This window comes from Tursiops truncatus, chromosome 3 (genome assembly GCF_011762595.2).
Source record: "Tursiops truncatus isolate mTurTru1 chromosome 3, mTurTru1.mat.Y, whole genome shotgun sequence".
Lineage (NCBI taxonomy): Eukaryota > Metazoa > Chordata > Mammalia > Artiodactyla > Delphinidae > Tursiops > Tursiops truncatus.
In genome coordinates, this window is record NC_047036.1 from 131831190 (window position 1) to 131854133 (window position 22944).

At 41.5% G+C, this 22944-nt stretch overlaps 1 protein-coding gene across 3 annotated transcripts in view; it reads left to right on the forward strand.

Moving 5' to 3' along the window:
* The window catches only part of SGCD (sarcoglycan delta), a 409144-nt gene that overhangs the window by 209102 nt on the left and 177098 nt on the right, over positions 1–22944 (forward strand). The gene's annotated exons all lie outside the window — the stretch shown is intronic.

Genomic DNA, 22944 nt, shown 5'->3' on the forward strand with positions numbered 1-22944 from the left:
TCTTAGCTTTTGCTTGTCTGTAAAGCTTTTGATTTCTCCATCGAATCTGAATGAGATCCTTGCCGGGTAGAGTAATCTTGGTTGTAGGTTCTTCCCTTTCATCACTTTAAGTATATCATGCTACTCCCTTCTGGCTTGTTGAGTTTATGCTGAGAAATCAGCTGTTAACCTTATGGGAGTTCCCTTGTATATTATTTGTTGTTTTTCCCTTGCTGCTTTCAAGAATTTTTCTTTGTCTTTAATTTTTGCCAATTTGATTACTATGTGTCTCGTCGTGTTTCTCCTTGGGTTTATCTTACCTGGGACTCTCTGCACTTACTGGACTTGGGTGGCTATTTCTTTTACCATGTTAGGGAAGTTTTTGACTATAATCTCTTCATATATTTTCTCAGGTTCTTACTCTCTCTCTTCTCCTTCTGGGACCCCTATAATGTGAATGTTCTTGCATTTAATGTTGTCCCAGAGGTCTCTTACGCTCTCTTCATTTCTTTTCATTCTTTTTTCTGATCTGCAGCAGTGAATTCCACCATTCTGTCTTCCAGGTCTCTTATCCGTTCTTCTGCCTCAGTTATTCTTCTCTTGATTCCTTCTAGCGTAGTTTTCATTTCAGTTATTGTATTGTTCATCTCTGTTTGTCCTTTAATTCTTCTAGGTCTTTGTTAAACATTTCTTGCATCTTCTCAGTCTTTGCCTCCATTGTTTTTCCGAGGTCCTGGATCATGTTCACTATCATTATTCTGAATTCTTTTTCTGGAAGGTTGCCTATCTCCACTTCATTTAGTTGTTTTTCTGGGGTTTTATCTTGTTCCTTCATCTGGTACATAGCCCTCTGCCTTTTCATCGTGTCTGTCTTTCTGTGAATGTGGTTTTTGTTCCACAGGCTGCAGGATTGTAGTTATTCTGGCTTCTGCTCTCTGCCCTCTGGTGGATGAGGCTATCTAAGAGGCCTGTGCAAATTTCCTGATGGGAGGGACTGGTGGTGGGTAGAGCTGGCTATTGCTCTAGTGGGCAGAGCTCAGTAAAACTTTAATCCTTTTGACTGCTGATGGGTGGGACTGGGTTCCCTCCCTGTTGGTTGTTTAGCCTGAGGCGACCCAACACTGGAACCTCCTGGGCTCTTTGGTGGGGCTAATGACAGACTCTGGGAGGGCTCACGCCAAGGAGTACTTCCCAGAACTTCTGCTGCCAGTGTCCTTGTCCCCACGGTGAGTCACAGCACCCCCCCTCCTCTGTAGGAGACCCTCCAACAGTAGCAGGTAGGTCTGGTGCAGTCTGCCCTGGGGTCACTGCTCCTTCCCCTGGGTCCCGATGCGCACACTACTTTGTGCATGCCCTGCAAGAGTGAAGTCTGTTTCTCGCAGTTCTGTCAAAGTCCTGCAATCAATTCCCACTAGGCTTCAAAGTCTTATTCTCTAGGAATTCTTCCTCCCGTTGCCAGACCACCAGGTTGGGAAGCCTGACGTGGGGGGCTCAGAACCTTCACTCCAGTGGGCGGACTTCTGTGGTATAAGTGTTCTCCAGTCTGTGAGTCACCCACTCAGCAGTTACGGGATTTGATTTTACTGTGATTGTGCCCCTCCTACCTTCTCATTGTGGCTTCTCCTTTGTCTTTGGATGTGGGGTATCTTTTTTGGTGAGTACCAGTGTCTTCCTGTCGATGATTGTCCAGCAGCTAGTTGTGATTCTGGTGTTCTCGCAAGAGGGAGTGAGAGCACGTCCTTTTACTCCCTCATCTTGGTTCCTCCTCCCTCTGTTCCATTCTTAATTCTTTTCTAAGTAATTCGTAATTGGAATTTCATTCCAATCAAGCTATGGATAACAGCTCATAGATTCATATATTAAAATCAATGGATGTATGCATTATGGGAAAGGGCTACTGGGGATTCAGAATTCAAAATAGCAGTTTTTGGCCCTTTGGCAGAGCCTTTGGAAAGACCCCGTCAGAGGGTGCCTTGTGTTTGTAAAATCATGGCAAAGAATACACCACTTACTGTGCGCATATCTGTGTCTGACCTTTGTGTGCTGAGCGGTGCTTCTGAGAGCTGTAGGGAAAAGGGAAGTGTGCCTGCTGGACTTGGCAGTCTTGCTTCTCCCTCTGTATATGAGTTTCAGCTCAGACACAGTTCAAAAGATGGATTTCATCGGAAGGGCAACCGGTATACTGGAAAGACCACAGTCTTTGTGACCACATGAGTCTCGGACAGTGCCGAACCTGTCAAAGTGATACTTTCCTCAGTTGTAAAATGGGAGTATGAGCTCATGGAGTCAGGAACCTTATAAGCACCGTGCACAACATTAAGTGAATAATAGATTTTCTATTTTACGTACACAGCACCTCCTCAAACTACGAATGATTGCCAATTCTTTTTTTAGGGATGGAAACAAATGGGTTCTGAGAGGGTTTTAATTTGTCCAAAGCTTTTCAGGCAGTTAGGACTTGAATCCTAGACTCCCTGACTCCAAAGTCCATATGCTTGACCATGATGTTATACTGTCTAATTATCCCAGATTTGCTATGGCTAGAAGTAAGGTAGAAATAATGTATGTACAGCACTGAGCACAGTCCCTAGGGCATGCTACATACGCGAATGTAGAAGCTATTATTATTCATTATTTATCTTATTGATGATTTCTCTCTGTATTTAATAGCAAGTTATTTAAGGGAGAGTAAAAATTACAACTTTCTGTCTGGGGGAGGCAGTTGATATCCCAGATGTTTTTTGTTTTGTTTCGCTTTTCTCCATACTTATATCTGTGGCAGAACTTCAGTGTCTTCCAAAAGATGTCTTCCCTTTTGTATGTATAACCCTAGCTAAACCACATCATTAAATAGGAATTTTACTTCTATTCCTCCCTGAATATTTACATGAGAATCCTGAACCTTAAATTCTCCTGTGCCTTGGTGGAGACCTTAAACTCCTGATTAATTTAACAAGCATTTATTGATCCTTACTTTGCATCACAGTTGGCTTCTTTGTCTCACCACATTCCAAAGTGCACGTCAAATCCTGATGGCCACGTTCTCCATGGTAGAAGCAGTAATGAATAAGTATAGTATTTACCTAGTTGCCTTGCTGTCAACATGGTGGTCAGGCATAAATTCGAAGGCAGTCAGTTATTTACTTCTTCAACAAAGTTGTATTGAGCATCCCCAGTGTGATAGGCAGGATACTATGAGCTAGGGGTACAATTTTTCAAATGAGAAATATTTTCCTGTTTCTATGGAGTCAGTAATCCAGCGGCGGAGGGGGGGTAGGGGATAGACAACAAAAAACAAGTAAGTAGCAATTGTTTTAAGATTTATGAGGAAAACAAAATGAAATGAGATGGTGAGAAATTACAGAGGAAAGTCTGATTTAGATATTGTTATTGTAGAAGCTGTTTCTAAGACCTAAAGAAGCTAGCCATGGCAAGAGCAGGGAGGAGGGTGTTTCAAACCAAAGGGATGTGGATGCAGAGTTTCTAAGGCAGAAAGGTTGATATGCTGAAGGAGCAGAAAGAAGGCTAACACAGTTGGAGGAGTAAGGAAAGGAGAGAGTTGTACAGGCTGAGCACAACTTGTACTCAAGTACAGCGTGTTGAGTACAACACCTACAAGCGTGTCTGAATAGGTAATATTCATGGCCTGGGGTTTTATCCCAAATGAGCTAGGAAGTCAGGGAAAAAACTTAAGGTGGGAGAGACTATATATTGGGTTTTTTTGTGACTGATGTGTAAAAAATAAATGGACCATATTAGGGAACAGCAGTGGGAGCCGGGAGATCACAGAGGGACCTGCTCAGGGGTTTGAGTGACAGATGATGGCAATTCCGAATGGGATGGTGGTGGGGAAGATGGAGAGGTAAGAGACTGGGAAAGTGTTTTGGAGGTACAGTTGGCTGGAGCTGCTGAGACAACTCTTGGGAGCAGGAAGAGGAAGAGAGAGAGAAATCGATGATGATTCTTGGATTTCTGTTGGAGTGCATTTTTTAAAAAAACATGTTAGTCTTGCCAAGATCATAAAGTAAGTCCTTAGCATGGATGGAGGGTGGTGGAGGAATGCATCACAAGAAGGAAAAGGAAATGAGACCTAACGTGTATGGAGCCCCGAAAGTATGTCAGGGACTATGCTAAACTTGCATATACTATTTAATCTACTTGATAGCAATCCTATAAAGTAAATATTATGACATACACATTTTACATACAAGGAAAAGCCTTAGGGAAGTTAAATAACTCACCAAAGGTCATAGAGTTGGCAAATAAGGGAGACAGCAATTGAACCAGATCTATTTCTTTCTGAAGTCTCATCTCTTTCTACAACAGTGTGCTATTTCCGAGAGCTAAGATAATGCCACAGAGCTCAATACTTCATTCCTTGAAAAGTGACTAGCATTATGCTAGGCATCTGTTGAATATTCATTACATACTGGTTAAGTAATAGATCTGAATCATCAGTGCAAACATTTGCCTTTACTGAAATGCCAAAGGTTTCAAAGGCTATGAACCTAAAATATATAGTATATTTCAAGATGGGTTGATCAAAACAGTAGACAGGGTCTTCCCTGGTGGCGCAGTGGTTGGGAGTGGGCCTGCCGATGCAGGGGACACGGGTTCGGGCCCCGGTCCGGGAGGATCCCACATGCCGCGGAGCGGCTGGGCCCGTGAGCCATGGCTGCTGGGCCTGCACATCCGGAGCCTGTGCTCCGCAACGGGAGAGGCCACCACGTTGAGAGGCCCGTGTACCTCAAAAAAAAAAAAAAAAAAAAATTAGACAGAATATTAATGGCAAAGTTAGAAAAAATTTATTTCCTCCCCTCGCCAAGAAACTTGGTGGCATAAAGCATGCGTTCTCCCGAATCCCCAAAATATTTGAAACTTTAAATACAAGGCACGCTAAAAGATGCTAACAGACGTTCCAAATCGTTGGTGTTGGAAGAATTGAGAGGAAGGGAGAGAATTCCCTGTATACTCAGCTGGTCAGAGGATTACATGATGTGTTTGGAAAGATGACTTCTGTTGTATTTAGCTTTGTATGTCTTTGTTTATAGCATGCTCTGGGGCATATTATTCTGAGTCTAATACACTTAGAATTTGAGCATCTTTACCTTGGACAAAGAACTACATGGAGCTTATATGGAAAAGAGGACACCTTCATAGATGAAGTTATTAAAACTCTGGGGAGGAGTTTACAAATTGTAAAACAACAGGTCCAATTTGCAGGGTGTGTGTGTGTGTGTGTGTGTGTGTATTTATGTGTGTGTGTGTGTGTGTGTGCATGTGTACACACATACATATGTAAATATATGTGTTTGGGGAGGGAGCAAAGGATGTAATTTTTTAATGTTTTGGGGCAAAATATATCACTCCCTAGATTGACACAGCCTCTGCCACTCCTTTTTGTCTTAATACAACCATTTCACCTACATATAATAACTGTCTTGCCTTTCAAGGTGGTTTAGTTTGCAATGGATGTATTACACATGGTCACCTTTGATTTCTACATCTAACTGCAAGAGTTTATCAGAATGATTTATCTGCATTATATGAGTATGACCTGACTTTCTGGAACCAGTTTATATGAGTGCAGTCAGCTTTCTGGAAAAAATTAAGTACTCTTTCATATACTGTCAGGTAATATGTACGCCTTATACATATTAATTCACATAATGCTCCTAGCAACCCAGTGAAGTAGGAACTATTATTATCCCTTTATTACAGGTAAGAAAACAGTATAGTGAGCCTCAGAGATATGGAGTAACTTGTCTTCAAGCTAATAAGGTACACAGCCAGCATTCCCACTTAGGCACTCTGCGTTTCAAGCAAGCCTTCACCTGTTGTTCGTATTGTCTTGTTGTAATAACAACCCCCCTCGTGTCTTCTGCTTGGCAGCCTTGCACTGGCATAAAATAAAGAATTGTCCAGAGTATCACAGCAAATCAGGGGCAACTACAGAACAAGAAATCTGAAACAGGAAAGCCGGGTACTATTCCCCAGTCTTTTGAGATTAGAACTTGCAGACCATGTAACCTAGGTATGTGAATTCAAGAAAATAGAGGCAGGTATCCGGGTAGACACAAGCCTAAAGTCCAGATGATGGCAAGGCCAGGTCATGGATCTAGAAACCAAAGGGGATTCTGGTTCTAAAAAACTTCTCCAGGCAGAAACTGCTTTTATGATATCAGCAGGAACCCTGGCTGGCTTTATCTAGACCAGGGTTTCTAAGCCTCAGCACTGTTGACATTTTGGACTGCAAAAGGCTCTTCTGTGCCCTGTAGGATCACTGGTCTTTACCCAGTAGATGTGAGTAGCAACCCACGTAAATACCAGTTATGACAATCTGAAAACATTTGCCAAATGTCCCCACTGACAACCACGGATCTAGATGAAGAAAGGATGCAAGAGAATCCATTCCTTCATTCAGCAAATGCTTGCTAAGTGCTACTCAGTTTTCAGTATCATGCAACTTCAGGTCTTTCTTATAAACGTTTCAGTAAAAGAGGACTCTTGAATTACAGCATTAATCTGGAGACTTCAGACACCATGGCGCTGTTGAGGAAGGCATGTGCTCTGGGTCTAATCCATTTCGGGTTTGGGCATCTTTACCTCGGGCAATTCACTACCTACCTTGAACCACAGATGTCCCTCTCTGAAAACTAGAGATGATAGTAATAACGCCTAACATACAGGTTTGTTGTGAGGATTAAATGGGATAATAAAAGTAAGAGGCTGGGCCAAGCGCTAGACACACAGGAAGTGCTTACTCTGACCTTATGGTAGGTGATGTCTGTCATATCCAGGGGGACCCAGAGATACTCTTTGGTGCTCTGAAGCAGTGCTAGCTGACCCTGTTTCTATGGCTTTACTCTTAGGGCAAGCGTCAAAAAGTGGCCACTGAAGTGATCATTCTGTGATAGTAGGAAAACTTCCACAAAATCTGGTAGACCCTGTGGGTGGACTGGCTTCATTACCACCGCAATTTTGTTGTTAAAGGATTTAAGAGATTAACAGCATCTCTTCAGGAAGCAGCTTGGAAAGCTCAGCTGGGTGTATTCCAGTGAATAGGGATTTTCTGAATTAAATCTCTTCTTTGAGAAGCAAGAGATATGTGTAAGTATGAAGTAAGGAGGGGGACCTCAGTTTCAGGTTAACAAGGAGTTGGTTACTTAGGCTAAGTGATATCCACCAGTCTAGGAGGCATTAGCAAGAGTGTCAGAGAGAGGCAACAGGCAGGTCACGTCATTATCCTTCCTCTCCCTAGTCAGGGGAAGCAATTGGAATATCTTGCATTAAAGAGCTAGCCTAGTTAAGGCTGGCTTTCTGATCCTCAGTTCTGTGAGTAATTTCCTGGGGGAACTTGGATGGGCCACTCATCCTACCCGGATATCAGTTTACCTGTCATGTAATTAAGAGAAATATTTGAGAACTGCCAGATTGTGAAATTCAGTTTCCAGTCCTTTCTTTCCCTGCAAGTCTGGAATGCCTGGCCATGGGTCTCCTGTATCCCACATGTCTCAGTCTGAACCTTCCAAACAATCCACAGTGAGAGCTCCAGAGGGTTGCAGATGAGGGGTGAGCTGTGGATGACCAGAGGAAGCCCTCTTTTCATTCCCTAAAAGTAGAATTTTCTGAATTATAACCACCCACTACAGATTGGGAACAGGACAGTATAGTAATAACAGTTGTCTGGATACTGAAGGAAGAGTCTAGTTTGGGAGAAAAGAAAAGGACATTTATCTAGGGTGAAAAGTAAAAATAACTTGCTTTGCCTTTTGGGGCATCTCGGGTTCAGCCCCTACAGGAGGCCCTCATAGGCAGTGTTCGCCGTCCCTGTGTCTTCAAAATGTTGAATTTGAAGGTTTTTAGGTAAACGTGTATAGTCCCATCACTTCTAAGTATCACCACTCACTATTGTTTGGGCCATGAAGACATTTGAGTTTTGTTTCCACTGAGTTTGAAATAAGACCAGTGCTAGCATGTTGGCAGCAGCAAATGAACTAGCAAAACAAAAAGAAAGGTCACAGTGGTTTTACTCTTGGCCAAAAGGATAAAAAGCAGCTTTTTCAAAGGTGAAGGAAAAAGTAATTGCACTAGACAAGGACAACATTTTCTCCATAAATATGGGCGTTGCGATGTTTTATCAGGAAGTGATAGTGATAATTATTAATATTATTCTGCATTATGAGCTTCAACATGTATGCGCATAAAACTAATAATAGGAATAACTATAATCATTACTATTATCACTGACCATGTTAACTAGCCTTTACTTTGTTTTCCTTAATCTTAACACTCAGAGCTAGATATGAGTAGTCTCACTTTTTAGGAAAGGAAACATATTAGCAAGATGAAGTGACTTGCCTAAGGTCACACAGCTGGTAAGGGAAGAAGTCTAAGTCGTCTTCTGACTGGGTGACCGATTCAAACTCTGGCTGTGCCACTGAGTTTTGTGTCCTTTTAAGCATGTCAGGGTATTTGACTGAAATAAAGAGGTTGGACCAGATAGTTCTTCAAACGTCTCCTTGCTTTAATATCCCATTATTCTAGGTAGTAAATTTTTAAGTATGTATATCCCATGAAATGAAATACATAATAATATAAAGAGACGTCTGTGAGTTTGAACTGAATGCCAGGGGCAGCAGATTATACTTGCCCACACTCAAGCTTTATCAACAAGTCATGTCCGTGGCTACGGTGAAAAGAAAGAGGAATGCATGGCTACGGTGAAAAGAAAGAGGAAAGAAAGAGGAGTAGGTTAACGTGGAGTCAGGAGCCTCAGGGTTCCTATCCCAGCTTTGCCACGGCAACCGTGGCTGTGACCAAGACACTGAGCCTCTCTGAGGCCTCAGTTTTATCATCTAGCAAATGGGAATCACACATGCCCAGCTTGTCCCACGGTTGTTTGGAGGCAGAAGCTTGCGAGTATGGGTTGGGGCGTCCAACCCTGGGGGATGCTGAAGGAGTGTTGAGGTTACAGAGTAAATGGAATGAAGAGGGAGTTCACTGCAGGAAACCTGGCTTCGGCTCCTGGTTCTGTAACTAATTAGCAAATGTGTCATGCAAGCGTCAGTTTCTTCATTTGAAAAATGGGTGCATCAGTCTAGATCAGCATTTCTAAACTATCTGTCAAGGATGAGTATCCTTCCAAAATGTCTGAGAGATATACATTTGCAAAACGAAGCATACTCTATTCCGCTCTTCGATATTAGCCTCGGCGTAGTCTGAGATGCTCTGTAGTAAAGAAACACATTTAATTTTATAGAAATCATTTTCCAAATTAAGTTGACCGTGCAGCTCTTTTCCCTGGAACACTTGTTAACATGTCATGAAACATAATTGGGAAATTCAAGGTCAGGTGGGTGTAGTTCTCTGAGGAATTATAAAGAGAGATTATGATTTATCTGTTATATCTATATCTACAAGGGTCAGGGACCACTTTTCTTTCTTTTCCTCTTTTTTTGTATCTCTGTTTATAAAATTAAGTTTGCCTTCTTAGTTGGCAGGCCGATGGGCATGTATATATATGTGTGTTTGTTTTATCAGCAAGTATTTTGAACACCCTTGTGTCTACTACTGTGGTAGATTCTGTGGACAATGGAAGAACAATATAAAATAGAGTCCTTTAACCTCCATTGTGGACTTTACTGTCTATGAAGGAAGTCCAGGTGCTGAATAGTTTTCAGATTATTTTATTTCACTGAATTCTATGGCACTAAATGTGATAGAAGGCAAAAATGGAGATTTTCATGGGCTCAGGTAATTAGAGAAAACTTTATGGAATAAATGGAATTTTGTCTAGACTTTGAAAAATTGTGACATATGGTGTCAGGTAGAAATAATATGGAATAGTCAGGAATGGAGCCAGGATCTAAAGGGCATGAAAAGTATCTGCACTCGTTACAGTGAACCCTAATAGGCATCATTAGTTATTGAGCAAAGAAATAGCGAGGAGAAAATGAGGTTTAGTGGAGAGTCATCTGGGAGGTGAGATGAGCAGGGCCTTTGGTGTAATCCCAGGACAGGTGACTGGATGTAGTAAGGCATTGTCATGCAGGAAGAAATACGTTGGATTTCAAACAAGAAAAATTTCATTTGTGTCCCAATTCTTTGATTTAAAAAATGTCCCCCCCCTTTATAAATATTTTATAATTAATTTAATGATTTATTTTAAAGTAATAGTTTCACATTTTGGTCTCCCTTCTGCTTCAGCTACCCATTTCCCCTCCAGAGAAGCAATTATAATTACCAATGTCTTACACATCCTTTCAGAGAAGGTTTCTCAACCTCAGCATTGTTGACATTTGGGGATGGATAAGTCACTGTTGTGGGGCTGTCTTGTGTGTTGTAGGATGGTTAGCAGCACCTTAACCTCTACCCGCTGGAGGCTAACACTCCCTCCTCCTCAGCTGTGATCATCAGAATACCTCCCAACAATGCCAGATTCCCCGCTGGGGGACAAAATGACCCTGATGGAGAACCACTGTTCCAGAGGTGTTTTATAATGAGGAATCACTGTACTAAAAGGTAGAGGCAATGTTCATAGGATTTTTACACCAACAAAAGAGTGAGAAGATCGAAAATTGTCTTCAAGGACTCCAGTCTGTGTAAGTGGAAGAAGACTAAAATCTCTGTCAGTTACGATGCTTTGGGCTGCAAAGTATCAAATATGCAGACTTAAACTGACGTGAACAAGAAGGAAACCTATTAGCTCACTTGACATGTGGTCTTGAGATAAGTCAGACTCCAGGTTTGATTGATGCAGTAGCTTTCAGGGTCATCATGGACTCAGTTCTTTCTGGGCTTTGGCCTGTCACCCATCGCATTGGGCTGGTTCCCCTCCGGGCTGGGAGATGTCTATCAGCAGTAACTGTGTCTAACCACCTCCTTATTTGTGCCCAGAGGTAGACACACAGCCAGATGCACTGAAGATTAGCAATGCTTCTTTCCCAGGAACCATCAGAAATCCTCTCTTCATGTATTCCTGGCCCAAACTAACTTAGTACCCTGCCCTACACCCCTTTCCCTGAGCCTCTCTGACCACATAGATAAGATCTGTTTTGTAGAGTGGATATTGCATTCTTAACCACAGTAGCCCCCATACAGTCTTTGGAAGGAAAAAAGATAATCAGGCAAGTATGGAATACAATGAGTTCAGGGTAATACCTCATGCATTTTGAGCCAGTCACCATTCACATAGGTTTAGTGTTTGGGTCAGTGAGAATACTGAATTGAATATAAGCCAGATCGTGAAAACTCTCAAAGGAGGAATGTACTGAGCATGTGTGCAAAGAGAAAAGAGCACAGAGGGCCAGAGACCGTAATCTTGGAGGAAATTGGATGTTGATAATTAAGGCAAAGGTGTGAGAGATACAGTCTTGCTTGGAAACAGAGCTGGCGCAGCCACCTGCTGGGCGTGTGATCTTGGCCGATTCACTTTTCCTTTCTGTTTTGTTTTCCTTATTTATAAGATTGGGAGAGTAAAACCTTCCTCATAAGGCTGGTGAAAGGGTTAAATAAGGCAGTGCACACACAGCACTGAATCAAGTGATGGATGTCAGGGAGCGTAATGACCCGTCACTGGTGATGGTAGGTGAGGTGCCTGTTACTGAGCTGGGAGGAGTAAAAGGAGTGAGGAGGGGGGAGTAAAGGGGGCTCTGGAAGGGCAGGGCAGGTGCCTGTGAGCTTGCAGGAGGGGACGGCTGCTGCAAGCATCCTAGAAGAACTTTAAATAACACTCTAAAATACCCTGTATCTGGGTAAGCGTTACAGAACTTTAAATTTTAGCTCAGCCCTGAGCTATATGAGGTCCTGCCAATTTACAAAAGTTGCCAACTCAGACAGGAAGTTATTTTGACCATCTTTCTCTTCCCACTACTCATTCCCTTTCCTATGTCAACAGAAAATGTCCACAATTTTTTAAAATATCAACTTAAATCTGGGAAATACATTCCGTGTTTTTAGAAATGTTCAATATTCCATGAGCATTTAAATATTTACCTTGCCCAAAATACAGTATCATCTTTGATCACAGATTGGTACTAAAGGAAAAAACATCTGTTGCATGTTTGTTTGTTTGTTTTTTGGGGTTTTTTTTGTGGTTTTTTTTGCGGTACACGGGCCTCTCACTGTTGCGGCCTCTCCCGTTGCGGAGCACAGGCTCCGGACGCGCAGGCTCAGCGGCCATGGCTCACGGGCCCAGCCGCTCCGCGGCATGTGGGATCCTCCTTGACCGGGGCACAAACCCGTGTCCCCAGCATCTGCAGGCGGACTCTCAACCACTGCGCCACCAGGGAAGCCCTGTTTGTTTGTTTGTTTCAGTGAAACAGAGTGTAGAGTATGTCCGTCGTCAAAGCAGGATAAGCTCAGATTGTCAGCCTAGATACAAACGTGGTGGTATTTTATAGCCCTGGATTTTGTAAACCATTTAAAAATGTGATTCTGCTGATTAGCATACTTGTCTACAAATATTCGTCCATTCCATCACACACACTTTTCTCAAGCACCTGCTCTGTGCAGGGCATGGACTTGTTTTGGTGCCTGTACAGAAATTCCCAGGTAAGGTAGAGGATAGGGACCTAGAAGGACTTAGCACTTACAAGACATGTGTTCTACTCCAGTAAATGAACAGGGAAGAGGCTATACTAGATAGAAGGGTGTGGGTTATCTTGTCTAATTCACTTAACCACCTTGTTGCACTATGCCACGTTTACTGTGTCTACTATTAATGGGGGCATCAGTTTCTCTTTGGTTACATGATTTTTAGGTACTTTGTTTAAATACTGAGTGTTCATTAATAGCCTCTCAAGCTCTTGGCTTTCCATGCCGTTGCCTAAACTCACAGCTAATAGGTGGGTGAACTGAAATTGTTGTCTAATTCTGACTGTGGTACCCAAACCCTTTCTGCAAGTAACTCTACTTCAGAGGTGGACAAGAAGTAATCACTGCCTCCAAGAAATTTACTGCCTCATAGGCAGGTGAAAACAACACAGATAACCATTATCATCATCGTAAAAACAAAGCGTACTGAGCCCTTACTAGAAAACAGGCACTGTTCCAAATAGTCTACATACATTAACTCATTCACAGCAAGCCCCATGCGGTTTCTACCATTATGAGACCAGTTCCACAGAGGGGGGAAATAGAGGTACAGAAGAAGTGAGTAAAAGCTGATACCCAGAGTTAGAAAGAGGTGAATCCAGAGTTTAAAACCAGTGAGTCTTTGTTAAAGCTCATTACCGCCTTGCCACCTCTCATAACCATACTTCAAGGTTACAAGTACATGGCTGCTAAGAGAAGTACAGATAAACTGTATTTCTTACCTGAGTAAATGGGGAAGGCCTGGCGGGAGGAAGTGGGATTTGATCCAGTCTTTAAGGAACAGGGAGGATCTGGTTGTGTAGAGCTAGGGAAATGGGCATTCAAGGGTAAGGGCTTTCCAGCTTTGAGCAAAAAGGGAAGAGATGCTGGTGTCTATGCGAGGTAGTTGTTTCACACTCTGGAGGGTTTGGTGATGAGATACAGGCTGGCTTTGCTCCCCTCCCACCCCCAGCCTCACTGCCACCATTTACGCCTGTGCACTGCGAACCTGGGACACGCTGGCAACCCCGGGAGAGCTGACTTTATGTCCATTGATTTATCCTCAGACGCCTCTGTCCAAAGATACATCACCAAGCACTCCTGCTCCCAGAGTCAGTGGACGGAGGTTTATGACTTAATTTTACTGGTTCGCTTGTGCAGACAAGTGGCTTCAGTTGTGGAGGAGTCATTTGAAATAAAACATCATTATTAGATTTCCTCTCCCTGAGCCCCCTCTCTTGGCCCGTGGTTCCCTCTGAGTCAAGGGTCAAACCAGGACCTCCTGGAGGACTTTTCCTCTGTGGACTAAAGACGGTCCTTTATTAGCAAATAGAAATTTAAGAACTGGGCACACTTAAAAGAAATTTAAGTATGTTTTCTAATGTGGTGTCGAAGGATTTAGGGATTATCGTGCTGCACAGAGACGGCACTGAATTTTTCACTTTGTTTTTTCTGCCTTGGTAGGTCATCTCCTTTGTTCCAAGGAAGTAAACAGTTCTGAGATAGAGAGAGGCAGTTTTCAAGAGGGGCATGTCACTTAGTTCCTTCATGACACGACTGTCTTGCTCTTCCAGTATTCCTTCTGTCATCAGCTATTATCCTTGTTCCTCATACCTGAACATAATCATGCCTTCAGATCTCTTCTGACCTTGTCCCCATAGTCACGAAACCCTTGCCTCCCGCGCCCCAGTAACACAAGCATCCTCCAACTCAGGGCCTCTGTGCTTACCGCTCTTGCTGCCTGGGAAGTTTTTAGCTGAGATATCTGTCTTATCCCCTCTCCTTATCCAGATCTCTGCCCACATTCTCAGGACATCAGAGTATCATTCCAATGAAAAATTTGGCATTCCTAACGCTTAAACCTTGTTGTATTTTTCTTCTTAGCACTGATGACTGCTGGACACGGTAATTATTTACTTTCTTTCTGTCTTATTACACTCGGTACCTACGCCACCCACACACACACACACACACACACACACACACACACACACACGGATCTTCAGAATACTGCTCTCACAATGTCACAGTCAAGTCTGTTCTTTTTGGCAGCTCCTCCTCTCAAATGTGTTTGTCCATGGGAATTGGGCAGGGGCCTTTCTGTTTTGTATTCTTTATCTTCTTTCTCTTTTTTAATTTATTTTTGGCTGCGTTGGGTCTTCGTTGCTGGACGCGGGCTTTCTCTAGTTGTGGCTAGTGGGGGCTCCTCTTCATTGAGGTGCACAGACTGCTCGTTGCAGTGGCTTCTCTTGTTGCGGAGCAGGGCTCTAGGTGCAGGGGCTTCAGTAGTCATGGCACGTGGCTCAGTAGTTGTGGCTCACGGGCTCAGTAGTTGTGGCACACAGGCTTAGTTGCTCCGTGGCATTTGGGATCTTCCCGGACCAGAGCACGAACCTGTGTCCCCTGCATTGGCACGCGGATTCTTAACCACTGCGCCACCAGGGAAGTCCCTGTATTCTTTATGTTTAATGCCTGACCCACAGTGAAAACTTGATAGTCATTGAATGAATGGAAAGAATGTGAAATGGAAGAAGTGTGAAATGGAAAGAATGAAGGAGAAAAGGGAATGAAGAAGGAAAGAAAGAGGAAGGAAGAAAGAAAGAAAGCATACACAATTCTGCTTGTTCCACGTTTGTTAGGTTAATCACGTCGCAGTGACATCTGGTTCTAAGAGATACCTCTCCTAGTCTAGCACCGTCTCCAGCAATACTTGCTGTTATACCCCTTGATCCAGAATTCACCATTTCCTCGTTTTTCTATTCCATGCTTTCCTACATTTTACTTTTCCTCATAACTTCTACCAACTTTTTCCCAGTCTTCAAAAGGCTGATGAAAGTATCTCACCATAAATAAAGCCTTTCCTGACTAACAGAAATGAATCCTGTCATGGAGGCATTTGATTTGGCCTGTTTCCCTCTAAGGGATGGCATCTCTGATGCACTGCCCAGGCCTTTGTCCACAGCATGGACAGCTGTAAGCAGATCATCCCCTCTGTGGATTTGCCATTCAGTATTGAGAATCAACTAGAATTCATGCTACAGACAGATAAGTGTATGTTTCTCTCGAACCTTACACTTCCCTCTTCATTCCCCTGATGGCATCTGGGTGAGAGCCTGTAGGACAAATGTGTAAATAGGTTTTCTCTCAGTTTCCAACTCAAATAGCTTGGTCCTGTCTGCCTGGAATACTGTGTTAAGAGAAACTGGGAAACTGAATCTGAGCCCAGTAGAGAAAGTGGGTGTTTATCGATTAGCAATGCCTGCTTTAGGCACAGGGTGGAGAACTGGTGGTACCACAGTTTCCCGTTTGCCATCCGTACCCTAGTAGGATCTCACATTCTGTATTTTTATTTCTGACTAACTAACTCAGAGCAAGCATGCTTCTGTTACTCACTCATCTTTTAATAGAATCAAGTGTAAACAGAAGACTTTTTTTTTTTTTTTACCATATATGGTTCAAGTTTAAATGGGTTTGGAGGCCCTGTGAATGGGGAAAAGCAGCTGACCTACGAAGAATAAGGATCAGCTCATTTAAAAATAAGAATTTTTTTCCTGGAGTCAACCTGGAGTATCTCCATCTGTTATTTCTGAGATAGTAATAATATTATTAATGATAATAATAACACTAATAATAATATAGGCCACTTTCCAGTAGAGCACAGCCATCCTCTGTGTTTGTCATCAGCCCAGAATACTTTTAGATTTTTTTTTTCAGAATCCTCTTTCATCTATAAATTCATCTAAACCCTTACCAAACCTAATTTCTTATTTAGCTCATTGCCTCTTAAAGGATACCAATCCATACAAATGTATATCTTCATTCAGATACCCTAAAATCACTTGTTGACATACTTTGAAAAAGGTCCCCTGATTTTATCCCTTTGAAGACAAGTCATGATTAGTTGGACTTGCAATAGGGATTGCATTGAATCTGTTGATCAGGTAGGTGAATACTGCCATATTCACAGTATCAAGTCTTCCAATCCATGAACACAAGATGTTTTTCCATTTATTTCGAGCTTTAATTTCTTTCAACAATGTTTTGTAATTTTTAGTGTACATGTCTTACACTTCATTGGTTAAAGTTATTCCTAAGGGTTTTTTAAAATTCTATTACCAATGGAATAACTTTTCAAAATCTCTTAAGGTTTAGATGTTTCTCCTTTTGAAGATTCATCTTTTCTGCCTGTAAATTCCCATTCATACCTTCATAATTCTTCTTTCTATAGAGCTATAATTCATATAACATAAAATTTTAGTTTTTAAAGCATATGCTTCGATGGTTTTTAGTATATTCACTATGTTGCATAACAATTACCACTGTCTATTTCAGAACACTGCCATCACCCCAGAAAGACACCCCACACCCATCAGCAGTCACTGTTCATTCTCTCTTCCCCACCACCGTCCCCGACAATCCCTGATCTGCTTTCTGTACCTATAGATTTGCCCATTTACATTTTATATAAATGGGATCATATGTAATATGTGGCTTATCGTGTCTGACTTTTTTCACTTAGCATCATGTTTTCAAGGTTCATCCACATTGTGGCATGCACCCGCACTTTATTCCTTTTTGTGACTGAATTAAATATTCTGTTATTTGGATGTATCACATTTTGTTCATTCGTTCATCGGTTCAGAGACATTTGAGTTGTTTCGTGTCTTGGTTATTATGAATAATATTGCTATGAATATTCATGTCCAAGTTTTGTGTGAACATATGTTTTCAGTTTTCTTGGGTGTGTACCTAGGAGTGGGATTGCTCAGTCATATGGTAGTTTTATGTCCCTGCCAAACTGTTTTCAACAGTGACTATGCCATTTTACATTCCTACCAGCAATTAAAAGTGTTCTAATTGCTTCATGTCCTCACCAGGACTTAATGTTTTCTGTTTTTTGTTTCTATTATAGCTATTCTAATGAGTTTGAAGTATTATCTCACTGTGGTTTCTATATGCATTTCCTGGATGACTGATGATGTTGAGCATCTTTTCATGTACTTATTAGCCATTTGTGTATCTTCTTTAGAGAAATGTGCATTCAAATCTGTTGTCCACTTTTTAATTGGATTATTTGTCATTTTATTGTTTAGTTATAAAAGTTCTGTATGTAATCTGGATACTAGACCCTTTTAAGGTATGTAACTTGGAAACATTTACTCTCATTCTGTAAGTTGTCTTCACTTTCTTGATAGGGTCCTTTGGCACAAAAAAATGTCTTTATATTTTGATGAAGTCCAACTTACCTATTTTTTTCTTTGATGGCTTGTGTTTCTGGTATCATATCTAAAAAGCTTAATCGCAGGTCATTCATATTTATACCCAGATGTTATTGTCATATTTGGTAGTTTTAGCTCTTACATTTAGACCTTCTGTCCATTTTTAGTTAATTTTTTAATATGGCATGAGGCGGGGGGCAAATTCATTCTTTTGCCTGTGGACATCCAGTTATCCTGGCACCATTTGTTCAAAAGACTATTTTTCCCCCACTGAATGCTTTGGGTGTCCTTGTTGAAAATCAACTGTAAATGTGTGGGTTTATTTCTGGACTCTTGATTCTATTCCATTGGTCTCTATGTCTGTTCTTATACCAACACCACACTTGATTTCTGTAGTTTCGTAGTAAGTTTTGAAATCAGTAAGTATGAGGCCTCCAAACTTGTTGTTTTTCAAGATTGTTTCAGGTATTTAGAATCCATTGCCTTTCCACGTGAATTTTAAGATCAGCGTGTCCATGTCCGATAAAAAAATCAGTTGCAATTTCAGTGGGGATTGCGCTGAATCTGTTGATCGGTTAGGGGAATATCGCCATGTTAACAGTATCATGTCTTCCAATCCCTCAACACAAGATGTTTTTCCATTTATTTAGATCTTTAATTTCTTTCAACAGTGTTTTGTAATTTTCAGTGTACCTGTCTTACACTTCTTTGGTTAAATTTGTTCCTAAGAGTTTAAAAAATTCTGTTATCAATGGAATTGTTTTCCAAAATCTCTTAAGCTTTAGGCATTTGTCCTTTTGAAGATTCATCTTTCCTGCCTGTAAATTCCCATTTCTTAAGTCAATGATCACAGCTCGTATGTGTGTTTATTTGCCTGAACAGTGACTTGAATGTGTGATACCTAAACACTTTCTGATACAGATGATGAGGGGAAAAAAATAAACAGATGCCAGGAATGGGCCCAGGATCAGGCTCCATAAACTCATTTACCTCCCTCCAGATAAGCTAAGCCCAGTCAATCTTAGTGTGTGCCCTAGTAGAGCAGGGGATACCTTAAGAACATTAAATTACTCATGGTTATTTGTCACCTAAAAGCTTCCATATCATTTTTGTCATAGTCTTTCCCTTTTTTTTTTTAACATCTTTATTGGAGTATAATTGCTTTACAATGGTGTGTTAGTTTCTGCTTGATAACAAAGTGAATCAGCTATACAGATACATATATCCCCATATGTCCTCCCTCTTGCGTCTGCCTTCCACCCTCCCTGTCCCACCCGATATAGTCTCTCCCTTGAAGGATTCCTTTTTTAGAAGTTATTCTTTCCTGTGATTTTCTAAACTCCCACTATCCCAATATCCGACTCAGATCTACCCATCCTTGTTACTCTCCTACTGCCATATTCTGGAGTTTTTCTTCCTTCACTGTATCCCTCTGTGTACAGTAGAATCTACAAACCAGGGAAATCATGCATGGTTAGCAATGGCTTAAAATGGCTTCCAACTAATGCTGAGATCCTCGTGGGTTGGAAACTTTATTTAATTAATTTTTGCATCCCTGTAGCTCCTCTGTTTTGCTGGAGTCTGTGCTAGATAAATGTTTGTGAAATGAACAGGACAAGAATCTTTAGACCCAAGCTAGTTTAAAGTAGGGTAAGAACCAATGTGAAGTCAAATTATATACATTTTACTTTTGGCTTGGTTGAGACATATATTGGACCTTTCTTAAACATTTTCTTTTTTGATGGAAAACTACATAAATGAGGACATAATGTGAATATTTTTGCAGACTTACAGGAAATAGCCACTTTTCTGTAATGGTGGTTATAGGTTATACACCAAAGGACCATATTTACAAATACAGAGCCGTATGTCCTACTACGTCATAATTTCTATTGTTTAGAGACATAATGTCACAGAATTAAGAGGACATTGATGATGCGGTCTTAGTGTGTCTACTCTTAATTGCCAGTGCTTTCCCCACTTTTAGTGATTTTTCTGGCTGTGGAAGATGAGTGCCTTTGATTTCCCCTTTTTTTTTTTTTTAACTAGTGGGTACTCTTTATTTGAAAAACTCAACTGTGGCTCTGAAATTCCCATCTGCAGAATATTTCTATCTTCTAAATATTTTCCCAGGAAGCCATCAGTTGGTTGATCATTTCCAGCCTGCAACCGCATAGTTACATCTGCAGCTGAGGAGGATGTTGAAGACTCCGTAGCAGCACCATCTGTTGTTCGCAGAATGTTTTCTTTCAGATAAAGATGGGGGGTGTTAGTCATAATTAGGCAAGTTGCATGCTAGGATCAGAAGCTGATAGGATTTACCAGATTTCTGCACCAGTAAGTACTTCTGGCCCTATGGGTATTCATAAATTCAGGGGGAGTTAAAACTGACACTGCTATTGTTGGTTATAATTTTTCATACTAGCACAGGAGTCAGCAAAGTACAGACCCTGGTCCAAATCCAGCTGGTGGTCTGTTTTTATAAATAAAGTTCTATTGGAACACAGCCACACCCATTCCTTTATGTATTGACTCCGACTGCTTCCACAACAGAGCTGAACTGAAGAGTTACGACAGAGATTCTATGGCCTGCAGAGACTAGAATATTTACCATCTGACCCTTTACAGTTTTCTTGCCCTTGAACTAGAATATTATTAGATGATTTTGTGTTGTCAGTAGATTTGTATGACTTTCGTGTTAAGTACATGACCATTTTAGATTTGAAAACGTTAACTTACAACAGAATATCACCACCTCCAGGAAGCCTTCTGTAATGCTTCCCCTGTACTCCCTATCAAGCTGGGCATAATGGTCTTTTCCTGGCCTCATCTAATAATGAAGACAGGTCTCAATTACTGCATATATCTTATTACTTTTAATAACTTAATATCTAAACTGAATAATTTCTGTGCCTGCTGTTTCCTGTAAGCCTGTGAGAATTCTCACATTATGTCCTGTTATAGATAGATGTTCATAAAATAAAGGAAATATTACTGTTCTTGAGGAAGGAGGCTGCCTTATTTGTATTCTTAGTGCCTAATAACAGTACCTAGAGTGAGGAACGCACTTGAAAAAAATGTTGAAGGAATAGATTGAATGAGTTATTAATTAAAAAGAAGATATTATTCAACTCTCTTTTAAAGGCTGTTTGGGATAGAGGTTAGGCGTGTGGTCTCTAGACTCCAATCTGTTGATGTGAAGCTCCATTTCCACCACTTACAAGCTCTTAGTCTTTGGTCAAGTTACTTTCTCTCTCCTGCTTCAGCTTCCTCACCTGTAAGGTGGAAATAGCAACATAACCTCCCTCCTACATTGTTGTGGAGGACAAAACTGTATCATCCATGCAAAGTTTCAGCACAGCACCTGACTCGTACTAAGTATTCGACATACCATGGTCATTACTGGTGACTCATTATTTCTTTTAATCAAAAGTCAGTTCCCTATCATGTCACCATTAGTTTTGTCACACTTCTGGGTTATTACTTGCAAGGATCCATGAAGATATCCTTTATACAAAGAGCCAATTTTTTGGTCTCCTACTCTGTATCAGACTGACTGCACTAATCACTGGGGATAGAAAGTGGATCAGATGTCTTGATGATCCTTAAGTATTTCGTAATCTAGTACACTGAGCCTGAACCTGCCACTTGGGAAAGGACGTGTATAGCTCAGTCACAGAGGAGGTCAGAGATGGATCATCACTGAGGACCACTGCCCTTCCTGGTACTTGTTTATGATGGGAGAACAAAACCCTAAATGAATGAAATGAGGTTGTATCTTAGGAATGTCAGATACCAGCCAAGGAGTCCAGTTTTGTGTGCAGAAAACCTTCCCGATCTTCAGTGTGCCTCCAGACACCATTTCTGTCTGTACTTGCAGATGGCCCTAGTTAAAAACAAAACTAAACTAAAACCAACCAACCAACCAGACAAACAAACAAAAACTCAGATCGTTGAGAAAACCTGAGAAAAAATTCTGTACTCATTAGCGTTCAGCTGGGTGAAAAGGTACCTGGAAGGCAAGACAAGACATTTGGTGGATGAAATGCCAAGGCCATTTGCTACGCAGAGAACAGGGCTAAGAGCTCCTGTTCTGGAATCTGACAGAGGTGATTTGAATCCCAGCTCTGCTATTTGCTAGTTAGGTGATCTCAGGCAGGCCCCTTTCCCATCTCTGTTTTAGTTTTCTGATTGGTAAAACGGGATGGTCATAGTATTAACTTCATCCAGTGGCTGTGGGATTAAGTGAGATGACATAAAGTGTTTGACAGTGCCTGGGGTATAGTAACAACTCAATAAACATTAGCTTTTCAATGAGAGTGGAGGTTACATACAGAGGAAAGCAGAGGCCCATCTAGATTTTGTTTAGTTATCCAGAGGAGGAGTGTGTGAAGGTAGGTCTATTTCTAGTGGGAGGAAGATGAGGGTTTTAGCCTCCAGCCTCAGTGACACTGATCCGTTTTCAAAAGCACCCCTCAATCTCTCAGACCAGGAGGTTTTCCATCATGAAGCCAGCAGGCTGGGATTCCCTCATCTGCCACTGTCCTCTTCCCTGGGCTCAGCCCCTGCGTGGTGGCTTCTTCACACTGTGCAATGCAACAAAGATATACGCGGGCAAGGCATGAGTCTCATTGATACTAGTAAGCTTGCAAAGGGAGACTTGGGTTCAGTACATGTTGGAGCACTGAAAACAAAAACAAAATAGTAAGTGCTGTCTAGATAGAGATTGAGGCTACTTCTAACTTAAAAAAAAGCTATGGTGGCAGATTTCCACGAGAGGCAGAATAGAAAAAGAATTTAAAACACAGACTCAGGAATAAAACGTTTCAAATTTGCCACTTTGTAGCTGTGAGACCTGGAGTGAGTTACCTGATTCTCCTCAGTTTCTTCATCTGTGAAGTGAGAATGATGAGTACACCTCTGGGGCACTGGGACAAATGAAAGGTTTTGCACAGACCTCAGTAACAGTGGTCATTAGGCAAGGTGCTGAGTTCCTGCACCTCCACAGGAAACGTGTGTACCCTCTAATCTTGTGTATTAGAGACCTGGACCTGGACCAGGAAATTTTCCTTCCCGAATATGTCTCGAGAGGATTTTAGACTCTAGATTCTAAAGGTAATGAGAACACTGCATTATTTTAAAGCAGTGTAATTTTCTGTCTAATGATATT